Here is a 13,535-nt window from a genome sequence, read left to right as displayed (position 1 = left end):
CCCCATATGGACAGTTATTTTCACTATGTTTTCATCTGTATTGTTAGAACAAGAATTTAAGAGGAATAGTTTAAAACCCCAAACAAACTAACCTTATCTGTAACAGGCATTTCCTCTAAAAGCTGTTGGAGTAATACACAATTTCTCACAATCAGTAATCACTAGTTCTTCTGTGAAAGAAGAGGATTTGCTCCAGGGAGGCAAATCAAGGTCTTCCCCCAAGCATCAGTATTTAGATTTTTATTTTTCTTCTTTTTATCAGACATTTATTATATGATATCGACCAACAGTATGCTTTCTAAAAAGAACGTGATAGTTGGATGCTGTATATATACGCTCGCATTCAATATCTGTATAGGCTAGTTCAGAAGTCTTCAATGTCAGCAGGAACAGATGGCTTCATAGGCATTTATAATTATTCTGTGAAGTATTTCCTGCTTGCGTTTTCATTTCTTTATTTTCTTTATTTGAGCAAATAACATATTCTAGCAAAGCTCAGTCCTTTTACTGTGTGGAATAGCGCACTTTGCGCACGTTCCTGGGCAGGAGTGTTTCATCTCTATAATGAGTACACACAACGTGTGCACCAGTGACTCCTGTAAAGAGTCAAACGATGAAATATGCTAAACTTCAATTCTCAGTAAAGGATTATAACTAAAACTTCAGCTATCGAGGTCCTGCAAATGAAAAATGTGAAAAAGGACAACATGCAAACCCCCTTACTAGTTTAAGTACATTTCATTCACAGACAGCATTTAGTAAATCTGCAGTTATTGTTCTTGCCATACAATTAATCTGAAAATTAACACTGTCATTTGTAACAGCATATTATCAATGGGGAAACTTTGGAAGTTCCAGTTTCAGGTACTGGTTGAGAAGATGTGAACACCTACCTTAATTTGAAGCTTTTCACAACGTCTGCAGGGTGTATCTATGAAACATTGTCTCAGCAAGAGCTGCACTCCACAAAATTTAACATTAAGCTATATGGGTCTTTTTCTGATGCAGTATCAATCTATGTACACAATGCAAAGGCAGAAAAAGAGGTGAGAACACCTTACAGGTGCACTGGAATTGCAGGTATAGAGGTAGCATGGGGTGTTGGTGCCCAGGTGCTGGCAGGGAGGGCTGCGGGGCGGCCTCTGTGAGGGGAGGCCAGGGCTGCCCTGTGCCGGACACAGCCGGTTCCAGCCAGTTCCAGCCGGCACCAACAGACCCACCGCAGCACACAGCTGAGCCCTTCAGCCTAGGAGGAGGTGCCTCTGGGAAAACATGTTTTCGAAAGTCTAAAACGCTGGGCTGGCAGAATGGAGTGAGAAAAAAGTGAGAGAAACAGCCCTGCCTGCAGACACCAAGGTGAGAGAAGGAGGGGGACAAGGTGCTCCAGGCGCCGGAGCAGAGATTCCCCTGCAGCCCGTGGAGAATGACACCAGAGCAGATCATATTCCTGAAGGAACTGCTGCCAGTGGAGAGCCCACACCAGAGCAGAGGAAAAGTATGAGGAGGAAGGAGCAGCAGAGAGAAACATCACATACTGCCTGTCAGCCTCCACCCTCTATCCCCCCTCCACTGCTAACAGAGGGGTGGAGGAGTGGAGCTGAGCCAGAGAAAAGGGGAAGGAAAGGCATTGTTTTAATGTCTTTTTGTTTCCCACTACCCAAATTAGTCTTTTTTTTTTTTTTTTTTCAATTTTATTTTAATTGGCAATAAATTAAGTAAATTTTCTCCAGGTCAAGTCTGTTTTGCCCATGACAGGGCTGTAATTGCTAAGTGATCTGCCTATCTTTATCTCAACCCATGAGCTTTCTCGCTCTTGTCCTTCTTATTTTCTCCCCTATCTTGCTGAGGGGAAAAGTAAGCAAGAAGTTTGGCAGGATTTTGGTTGTTAACCACAACTAACCCACCACAGAGGGGAAGGAAATTTAAAGTTAGTACATTATGCCCATTTCAGATTAAAAAACGTGAAAAAAGTAATACTATAATGAAATAGATAACAGTGGTAACAAAATAATGACATAGTTCTGTGATGGTAGAAAGCGCATATATAAAGATTGTTCAAAGCAGTCTAGCAGGGACTTAAGGTGCATAAGCAGAGGGGCTAGTTATGTTTTAAAGCATGTCATGGTTCAATTACACAACTTATCAGAAGCCCAGGTTTGGCATGTTGTTTGCAGCCTTTGACAGAAACTGTTGGCAGGGGTGGGTGGGCTACAAGGCTTATCTGGGGATTAGGATTCCTATTAGAAAAGGCTTCAAGTGCTGAATATGCTCACTCTTCTTTCTTCAAGGATGAAAAAGGACTGGATTACAGTGTATAAATGTTTAAAAGGGTCACACATGAAGACCCTAAGAAAAGCCTGTTCTGATTCCAGGGGATTATTAAAGCAAGAAGTCATTGCTCTGAAGCTAGTAAACAATCCTTCAGAATCAGCAGTATACTGGATGGATATGTATGTGGCTTTCAAGAAAATCTAGTTATTACAATTATTGTAATGAGTTTATAAGGAATTGTAAATATCATAGCTGAAGTTTTAAAATTTACGGTTAGCTGATGAACAGTAGAGTAAAACCTGAAGAATAGATTATGTTGCTTATATTTTCCTCAGTGCTCTGAACATCTTGCATCTGCCCCTGAAACTTTTAACAGTAGCTGGCAAAATATTGAATAAGACTGATTATGGCCTGAGCAGGGCAGCAGACACAGGTATGACAACTCCTTTCAGAAATCTGAAGTGGTGAAAGAAACTCTTCTTTACAATATTGACAAGAATCTGCACCTCATGGTAAGATCAAAGGAAGTGGATAAATATGTTTATGAACATATGTTGCTGACCTCAAAACATTTTTTTGCACTACTAAAGTTATGAATGTCTATCTCTTTTGCTCCTATATTTTCAGTAACAAAGTTACACAGTCTGATTTGTGTTTGTGCAAGTCAAAAAAATAACAAAAATTTTGAGATAATAGCGACTACCATGCATTTTGGTGTTTTTCTCTGGAAAATATGTCCATATGCTTGTGAAAAATATTAATGTTTGTTTAGAATTTTCTAAGGTTGGTTATTTGCCTACCTAATCTGTTGAAGCCCTAGGCATGTCCACAGCAAATTTTCAGGTCAATCTGACAGTGCTGGAATTACTAAGAAACATGACAATTGCTGTAGACCTGCAGAGTCAGCCCAGCATTCCTGGGAGACACATTTTGCTCTTCATCTGATGATCAGTAGATTAATGCATGTGTTCTTCCCACAGACTTAGAGCATAACTGCAAAGAAATCGTTATTGAAAGCGGTCACTTGAAAAGCACATACTCCAGAGGTGACCTTTACTCTTGAAATTTCTTCAAAAAGTGTAATTTTACTGAAACTATCAGTGAAAACAGGTGTCACAAAAATGTAAGAAACCCAAGTTCCTTTTTTCTCATTTTTTTTCCTCTTGATGTAATTTAGTAATAATAATAAAATGTAGCAAAAAAAAGACATATTCAATCCTTTCTTATTTTGTTTGCAAAGCTTTGTTGTTCAGAGTGCATTGATACCATAAATAAATATCATTTCCACACCCTATAGAAATCAAATATATAAAGGGTAAATCATGCCAGAGTAACCTGATCACATTCTACCACAAAATAACCTCTTCTGTCAATGTGGGGAGAGCAGTGGATGATGTTTACCTGGACTTCAGCAAAGCATTCGACGCTGATTCTCATAGCCTTCTCCTGGACAAACTGGCAAGACACAGATATGATGGGTGGTCTGCGAGATAGGTAGGGGACTGGCTAACAGGCTGCACTCAAAGGGTGGTGATCAAGGGTTTCTACTCAGGCTGGCAGCTCATCACAACTTGAGTCCCCCAGGGAATGATATGTTCAACATCTTCATAAGCGACCTGGATGGTGGGACTGAAAGCACCCTCACCGAGTTTGCTGATGACACCAAACTCACCACCCAGTAAGGTGAACACATCAGAAGGGAGAGCCATCTTAGAGAGAGTCCTGGACAGACAGGAAGAGTGGGCAAGCAAGAACTGTATAAAGTTTAACAAAGACAAGTGCTAAGTCCTGAACCTGGGACAGAATAACCAAATAGCCTAGTACAGGCTAGGATCTGTGTGGCTGGGGAGCAGCCTTGCTGAAAGGCACTTCGGGGGCCTGGTGGACAACAAGCTGAACATGTCAGCAGTGTGCCACTGCAGCAACAAATGCAAATCGGATCCTGGACTGCATCTGCAGGGGCATTACTAGCAGAGACAGATCACCCTACTCTACTCAGCACTGGTCAGGGTGCACCTGTGGAGACCAGTTCTGGTCTTCACAATTCAAGAAAGACATGGACAGACTGGAGAGGGTCCAAAGGAGGGCCACAAAGGTGATTAAAGCGCTGGAGAACCTGCCCTGTGAGGAAAGGTTGACAGTATTCCAGTACTTAAAGAGCAGCTACAAAGAGGATGGAGGCTCTCTCTTCACAAGGAGCCATATGGAGAAGACAAGGGGCAACAGGTACAAGTTGCAGTGGAAAAGGTTTCATATCCGCATAAGAAAGAAATTTTTTACAGTGAGAAGAATCATTCACTGGAACAACATCCCCAGGGGATGTGGTAGAGTCCCCATCACTGGAGGTTTTCAAGACATGACTGGACAGGGTGCTAGAAAATCTCACCTAGGCTCCCTTTCTGAGCAAAAGCTGGACCAGATCTTCTGAGGTCTCTTCCAGGCTGGGCTATTCTATGATTCTATGATAATTTTAGGTAATATTTACCTAATGTTACCTATAATGTGTAGTGTTCTAGTACATGTGCTTGTGTACGAATTATGAATAGGTCTTTATTGAATGTTATCAAAATACAACCAAAATAAACCTTAGACCCTTATTATTCACTCTGGTAGGTATATTTGGTTGAATATTTCTTATATTCTATGTTGTTAGACTTCTATACTGAGTTCAGAAAGGGAAAGGTTTCCTGTCCACTCTATTCCTATTTTCTGAATTTAAGAATAGGTTTGTGTCTGGTTATTTTAACACAAATACATTTGAGGTGCCACAACAGACTTATGTCTAAAAACAGTAATTACAAAATATTTTAGTTTAAGATACCATATTGCAGACTGATGGAAAAATCTGCATTAAAAATAATGCTAAGAATATAGTTATCAACTTTTAACTTGTACTGCGTTCTTAAATATGATCTATAATGGTTTACTCTTACATTCATTGTGACATACATAATCATAACATACACACCATCAAAAAACTGCAGCATCTTCCTTTCATGTTCTGAATGTTTCTTACAATTACAAAAATTGTTTTCAGAATGACTTTAATATTCACATTGGAATGGAGCATCTGCCATAGCAGATGGAGAATATGACATCAAGTTCGGCTGGTATAATAACCCTTTAGAATCCTTGTAGTTTACAGAAATAATGTGTAATTCCTTTTGGCTATACTAAAATTGAAACTGTGCTATACATTCAAGACAGGATATTGCTGAAGACTAACTATTTTCTGGGAATAAAAAACTAGCCATCATACCACTTAGTAATTTTCCTCAATACAGAGGGTAGAAATACATAACCTGAATTTTTCATTTAGGCTAGAAACAACAGAAAATAATTACTTTCTCTGTAAACATTTATGAGATTGACCTGAACCATGATTTTTAAAAACATTGAAATGTCCAGAAAAAAAGATAATTAAAAAATATAAATATAAAAGGATTTTTTTAGGCTAAACTTTATGTAACATTTTTAAGTTATGTTACTTCTGCAAAATCATTTTAACTTATCCAACACATTGCCTTTATATATATATATATATATATATATATGTATATGTATAAATAAATACTTTGTGATGTATTACAACACATTAATTTCAGTTCAAATGAGATATTTTGCTTGGTACAAAGTTATCATTTTTTATGTTTTCAATTTTCCAATGAAAAAATCCATTATTCAATCAGCTCTGCTTACAAGATAGGAAATCAACAGATAACTAAAGAATGTTTGATGATAGTAAGATTGCATTTTTTGTTAAGGCCTCTTGAATGTTTGATAACAGAAAGATTAAATTTCTTGGTAAGGCATTTTGTGCTGATGAGCTCAGTCAGAGATCTACCCTTTTCAGCCAGAAGACATTTCTGTTCCATTAAAAGACTTAATCCATTCTGATTCAGGAAAGGATTATTTTTCAAATAACTTGCCTATCGGTTTTGCCAGTGATACCTTTTTAATGAAAAACTCCAAACTGGAAATTATCAACCCAGAAAATTTTTGTTAGGTCTTTGTTGTTTTCAGTGCAAAGTTTTAATTTATCCTGAGAATTTTCACGTGACAGGGAAAAATAAACAAAACTCAAATTCTTATTATTTTCTGTAGTAAGATAGGTAGTTTTTACAAAAGGTTCACCCAACCCTAACTATTACCTCCCTATTTCTGTGTTCATTCTGGTGATGCCATGGATATCCCTGAGGTTCATATTCTGCCCACGTCACATAGCTGAATCCATTTGATCACAAGAAAAAAAGCCTGTACAGCATAGCTTCTTGGTATTCAGCTTTAGCATGTATTAGAGCACGTAGAATTGTTTTGATTGCCTTAAAGCCAGTGTCTGTTTATTGGAAAGATCAAGGCCTCTCAAAGCTATTCCTTTTCTGATTGCTGCTGACCGATATTGCAGTCTTACATTTTCAGTCTCTAAGTCAGGAGGCTGTAGCAATCTACCCAGCTGCCTGTCAGAGACTTTCTTCCAAAATCTTTAAAGAGGATTGGGCAAGGCGAAGAGTAGTTACAGATGAGAACTTTATATAAATATAATATATACACACATATATACACACAAATGAGTGCACAGGTATACACATTCACTTTTATATCCATACATATATATATATATGCATGTATGTGTGCCTACACACACACATACACACACACACAAAGGCAATTTGACATAATGATTTTACTTCTTTCACTGACCAAAAAGATCACAGGCATGTAGAAAATGTTTTCCCTCACAGAAAGTAATTTTGAAAGTAATCATCTTAGTTTATAAAAAGCCCATGGTACTTACAAATCACTTCATTAACAATTGTAAAGTATTGGCTCAGCCCAGCCAGCAAGTGTCCAGAAATAGGATATCTGCAATTTTCCTAAAGCATAAAAAGAGTAATATTCATTACTTTCTCTTGTGAAATCTTTGATTAGAATCCAAGATACCCTGGTGCTGATGCAGTATTTTTGGTGAGAGCACTGCAGAAACCAGAAAGATCATCTATCATTGCCATCATTTTTTAGATTTAACTGATTTTATAGGTTTCATTTGAACCTACTGAGACTGAAAATGTACTTAAATAGTCTAGTTAATATAATATTGGTTTTGATTTTTCAAACAGAAAAACAAAATTAATGCTTCTACACCTTCATCCTTTTTGCTTTAATTAAAATACCACTGGATAGACTGTACCCTCTTCAGGTTTCTTTCTAGGAAAATAATGCCTTTATAGTCCCAAACTGCAGCAGCTGCCTATAGTGCAATGTCCAGAGCTTCATGCTTTCCTTCACAAACGATTTATGTTTTTCTGTTCTTTATGTGAGCTCAAAACAATTCCAGATTTCAGTCATAAATAAACTTTTTACATGCAGACAAAGGAGACTATCAAGTAAGTTTGGTTTTTTTTCCTGATTTGAGATGATTACATTTACTGTCAGTATGGGATAACTCCAGTAATGTAGTCATGCAATGTCTTTGCTTTCCTCTGAATTAAGAAGGTCTCAAACAGTGTTGTAACATTTCCCCATTCCATTTCCAATGTAATAATGTTACAGAGATGTTAAATGTGAAAGCTCCACTGCTCTTGGTACTGATGCTCTACCTTCAACAAACTAAACACGCTATAATTTAATCTCACTAAGGTCTTCCTAAGGGAATGTTACTCTTTCTTGTGGAAGTCTTAAATCTATTATATGTAATTAATTTTAGGAATTACTTAGTGCACAGACTTTGGGAATGTGCAAATAATAATTTTTAATGTTATTTTTAAAGTAACTTAAAAATGTATTTTGTGAACACACTTAAAGCTCTCACTGACCTACAGAAAAATCAATATAATAAATACGGTAACAACGTAGATGCATGTAACATATAAAGGTTTAATTAGTTTATTAATTTAATTACAAAGTACTTAATTCCTTAGTGGGTATGCTGTGGGAATGTATTTTATATGTTCAGCAAATATAGAAGATAAACAATTCCCTATTATTCAACTTCTGCAATTCAGTTCTCTAGAAGACAACCAAAGAAAACAGGAAAAACAGTGAATAGGTACATCCATGATGAATCTGTCACATTTGGTGTACGAGTTACTACAGTGGGTTAATTTCTTCTCTCAAACTCAGAATTTAAGAGCAGATCCTTCTTTAGAAATATTCACAAAATTAACAAGCATTGACCCCTGATGAAATCCAAAATTTCTATAACAACCAAGGAATCTTTGGCAAGGGCGGCCTCATAGGTTTTTTTCTGACAAGTGGGAACACAAGTAGCAAAGTACCATAATGTGACACCATGGTTTGGAATCTTCCAGTTTTGCATGGCCCTGTTTCAGTTTCATATTGCTGTTTTTAAACAAAACATCGGTGTTGAGATCTTCAAAAGCCCTTACCACCTTCAAGGTCAGATTTAATCCTAGACTCCTGAAATTCAGAACAATATTGCATAATTGTTCTGAACTGAATCTGTGTACTGACAAATTACATAAATTTTATGCTGCAGCACTGGAACTGGTATTTGCCTATCTTCTCTAATAAACATTTTCATTGTGTTAGAATAATGGCAAAGTTTTCACTACTATTGTATGCAAGCATGTTCTACATCAGCTTCAGCCCAGTATTCTGTACACTTTTTAGGCTTAGTCTTTGCCATCCATTTTAATTTACAGGCACTTTTCGAAACCTCCTGCTTTCAGAGTGGTCCTATTCGATTTCTACTTGCTATATTCTTGAAATTGTATGTGTGATACCCTAAGTTCGTCAATGCTAGATTTCATTTGCCATGTGTGAAGCCAATTATACAGTTAAGTCTTATCTACCTGAACTCCTTTTGGTGCATCCAGTCTTCATTAACTACTTGTTCAAAGTTCTGAATCATCAGAAAATTCAACAAGCTGTTAACTGGGTTTTCTGCCAAGAAAATTGTACATAACTAGAGGGCTTGAGCAGTGATTTTCTGTCATGTATTTGGTATATTCTTTCCATCTCTGTACCATTCCTGCTTTGATTGTAAGTAGTGAGCAGTGCAACTTCCCATTGATACCAAGAATGTCTTTATATGATATTTTTAAAATCAGCTTTTTATCCCTTGACCTCTTTCACTCTGACTGGCAAAGCAAAACAAAATATGTCTCTATAATTTACCAAAGGATTAAGATAATCCCAGTAAATGCTCTCATCTCAGCTACCATTGTCATAATTTCTTATCTCTTTCATAAAGGTAAAGAGGTTAGTTAGGCAATATGTTCCTTTTCTATATTCATTTGGGAAATCTTCTGTTATCTCATTACTGCACAGGTGTTCTTTTATGCTATTGCTCAATATACTCTATTAGTTTGCTTACTCTAGAGAAAAAATGCCCTAGTTTAAAAAATTGGTGGAGGTTAACATGTTTGAAAAATGAAAAGTGTATGTTTTAGTAAAGAAATTATTTTCTGTAAAATCCTCAGTCCATTGGTCCCTGGCTTGCAATGATACGATCCTTTTTTTTTTTTTTTTTTTTTTTTGTCACCTCTAAGAAGCTAGCGGAAGGACTAATCAAATGGTGAGTAAGAGAGTTATAGCCACTGAAGTCAAATGAACCATACTGGACAAAAAACTACTTTTAGGCACATGTTTTGTATCCAAACTCTGACTTGTACACCTTAGTGTATTAAATAAAGAGAATGATCTGTGTGCAAAATTCTGAATCTGCTTCCACTCTTTTAAAACCTGTGTGATTCTACTGATACAAAGCTACAAACTTAAGCTTCAGTTTACGCTTATTGAGAACTGAAACGGGAAGGAGACAGAATCTGCACTGTGAAAATTGCCCACAACTTCCACTGTAAAGACTCACTCTTAATAGAAATTTTTATCCCAAGAAGTTTGACTGTGCAGTTCAGAGGTCTTCTTAAATAAAGGCCACTTCTGCAAGGACTGTGTGTAGAATTTAAAGGTAAAGCAGTAACTGCAATACATATCATCTTGATTACAAAAATGTTGTGTGAAGAGGAGAGACTCACTTTTAAAAAACATAAAGAAAAAACTTTAATACACTACAGAAAGTCAGTTGAATCTGTGATTGCCTTCCCATATTGGTGAACAAATATGCAATTAAACCATTACTGTTACAGGAATTGTATACTCCCTGAGAAGCTGTTTCAGCCATCCCTAAATCTCTTGAGCATGGTGTGCCACTCTTTCCCTCTTTTTTGTTCTGTTTTCTTCTTTCTTATTACTTACAATACATTTTATTATTGCATTACATATTTTGGTGCATTTTTCACAAACATAGAATCTCAGTTTGAAGGGTCTTTGGATATTGCACAGATAATAAAATGTTGTAAAGATCATCACACCATGGTTGTACTGGAACTGGCTTTCTGTCATTTTCTGATGTGTAAGTTTCCAGTCATATAAATGCGGAGCTTTTACACCAGCAAAGCTCACTTCTAATGCACATTGTATGTCACTAACCATAAGGAGAGTAGTCAGAGGTGGCTATGGCTATTACATAACGCAAACTAAGGAGTAAGTAGGAAGCCAATAATAAATCAACATTTTGCTCAATTGTTGCTTTTAAAGAGAAGCTTTTGCAACTCTGAAACTCAAAGAGATGAAGGTCACTGAGAGGGGAGTTTCCCAGTAAACAAGATTCAGGGCTTTGATTTTTTTGTGAGAAAAGAGTAGTGCAAAAGGTATTAATAGGATTTAAAGAGGCGTAGGGAGAAAAATTTAGAAGTCAGTAAGACTACTATATCTTTCCTCAAGTTTTCTAGGAAAGTGGAAAGAGAACTTTGTTTAATGACCTAAAGTATATTGATATCATCCTGTCAAGATCTCATCCAGGGAATTAAGTAAATTTGGGTGAAACCTGTGTTTAGAAACACATCAGGTAGTGAGGATATGTCTGTTGACCTCTCCTGCTTGGATTTGTGAAATAGGTTTTGAAAATGAGATCTCTATTGAGGGGACTGAATACTCTCATTAGTGTACTGGTGACATCAAGCTACTACGCTAGAGAAAACATTAAAAGCAAAAGCAAGTAATAACTTTAGAAGTAGAAATCACAGTCAGGTGTATTAAGAAAAAAATAATCAGGGCCTGGAAAGTTTACCATATGACATTTCTTTTCTAATGTTTTTATATGTTTGTGTCCTTTCATATATCATTTTTCCTAATGGCATAATCTAATATTACTATTAATCCTTAATATGAATTCCATACTCTTAATCATTTATTCTACAACCTCATAAGACTTTTGTATTTTCTCTATAACTTGCCTGAGATAGAGGGGCCAATGTCAGACAAAATTTGAGAAAACAACAAAAGGTTTATTCAGAGGTTATTATATGAAACTTCATCACTTAGACCAATGGATAAACAGCAAAATGAGAGAGAAATCATTAGTATCTCATCCTCATGGACTAATGAATAAGAGAACATATGCAAAAATTGTTGGTCTTCATGGAATGGAAACAGAGAAGGCTGCAAAAAGAAACAGTGACAGTATGGTAAACTATTGAGTCATATTTAATAATTAAGTTTACCTCCCAAAGAATGTTAGAAAATGTGTGAAATTTTAAGAAATGTTTTCAAAATACATGTTTCTCATTAATCCTAGAAGAGACCTCCTGCCAGCCAAGAACATCTATAAAAATCACTTCTCTCCATACTGAAGCACATCTTCATTCACAGGTGAACAGGGGGACTACTTTATTTTTTAAATATAAAAAACTTCCAGAGCCAAAGGCAAAATATTCTCTGTTTTGCATACCATGATTCAACTTCAGTATTCACTCAAAAGCTAATTTTATAGTTACAGTCCATGCAACCTGTTCATTACTGCTTCACTAATATATTAATGCATACTTAGAAAACAAGTTACCACAGCTTGCAGTATAGCCAAATAAATTTTGATGTATTTAACACTTAATATTCCTGTAGCAAACTCACACACAGACAAATGAAACACATATAGTTTGACTGTGTTTAAAATATCAGGAATATACCAGTCTGGTAGAGTAACATAAAATGAACAAAGAAGTGTGTTCTAACTTCAGCTTCCTGACTTTTGACTTCATTGAACTCATTTTCAACCTTTACAGGTTGCTGTAGCAACCTATAGCAGCCAGCTACAGTTTGAGTCTCCATCCATGCTAGATTTCACATTTGTGATAATGGTACTGTAAGTGAATTCCTGACCTTTATCTCAAGCAAAAAATGTTCTGTTAAATATTAATACTTGTAGTACCTTGAGATATACTTGATTCATTTCATTTGGTTAGGGGGTCGATTCTGGGTTCTAGTAGCACGTGCTCTTTTATGTATGAGTATATTCTCATGTTGGCTAAAATACAGCGTTTTGTGGTTTTGTTTGCTTGATTTTGTTTTTGGTGAGTTTTTTTATAATCTTGCTACAGCACTACAAAGATTCAAGCAGTAGGCCCAAAAAGGCTCGCTGTTCCTTACCACTCTTCACATACCTTTGGATAAATATTATGTTTGCTGTGCTTTCTTCTCAGTTTATATCATTCTGAGCTCTACTATATGTTCATAAAGCACCTTTTTTTAAGAGCATTCTGCTTTATGAACTTTACAGTTCTCATATAGCCGAAGAGGAAAGTGAGGGATGGAACAGTGTAGATCAGTTATTCAAGGTGGGCTCTTTGGAGCTGATGGAAAGACTCCAATGCTCTCTAAAGGAAAGGGCATTACTTCTGTGAGCAGTTGTGCCTTTTCTAGGCTGGTGAAGGACTAAATAGTTCAGCAGTAAGGGAAGCCTATGTCTGGTTGAACAGACAAACAACTAAGTCGAGCTCTGCTGCTGCTCCCCAAAGAGCACCCTGCCCTCATGTGATCTCGAAACATTGCTGAGTTCTCAGTGATGTGGTGCTTCTGCACAGGAAACACATACTTTTAAAACCAGCAATGAAAGTTGCATTTAGGAAGTATTTGCTTTAGATCAGATGAGATTTCAAGTTGTAACTTCTACTCCCAATGACTTAGTTCTGAAATAACTCATTTTCCTTTATCTTTTCCAGTACTTTCTCTCATTGTCTTTCAGCTAGACAGTCATACTCCCAGGGCCCTCATTGACCACAAATGTTTATTTCTTACAGTGCCACTGCTGCCAGCATGAGGAAAAGCAGGGTTGTGGATGATAAGGATCTATCTTTAGGAAGGAAAAATATTTGTTTCTCAAGTAAATTTTTGATTTGTAGCTATAGCTATTCAAACTCCTCCCTGTTGTGGATTGCTGTTGTGTGGTGGCAATTCTTACTGTTAAG

The sequence above is a fragment of the Haliaeetus albicilla genome, chromosome 3, assembly GCF_947461875.1.
Source record: "Haliaeetus albicilla chromosome 3, bHalAlb1.1, whole genome shotgun sequence".
NCBI classification, from domain to species: domain Eukaryota; kingdom Metazoa; phylum Chordata; class Aves; order Accipitriformes; family Accipitridae; genus Haliaeetus; species Haliaeetus albicilla.
This window is presented reverse-complemented; position numbering follows the sequence as displayed.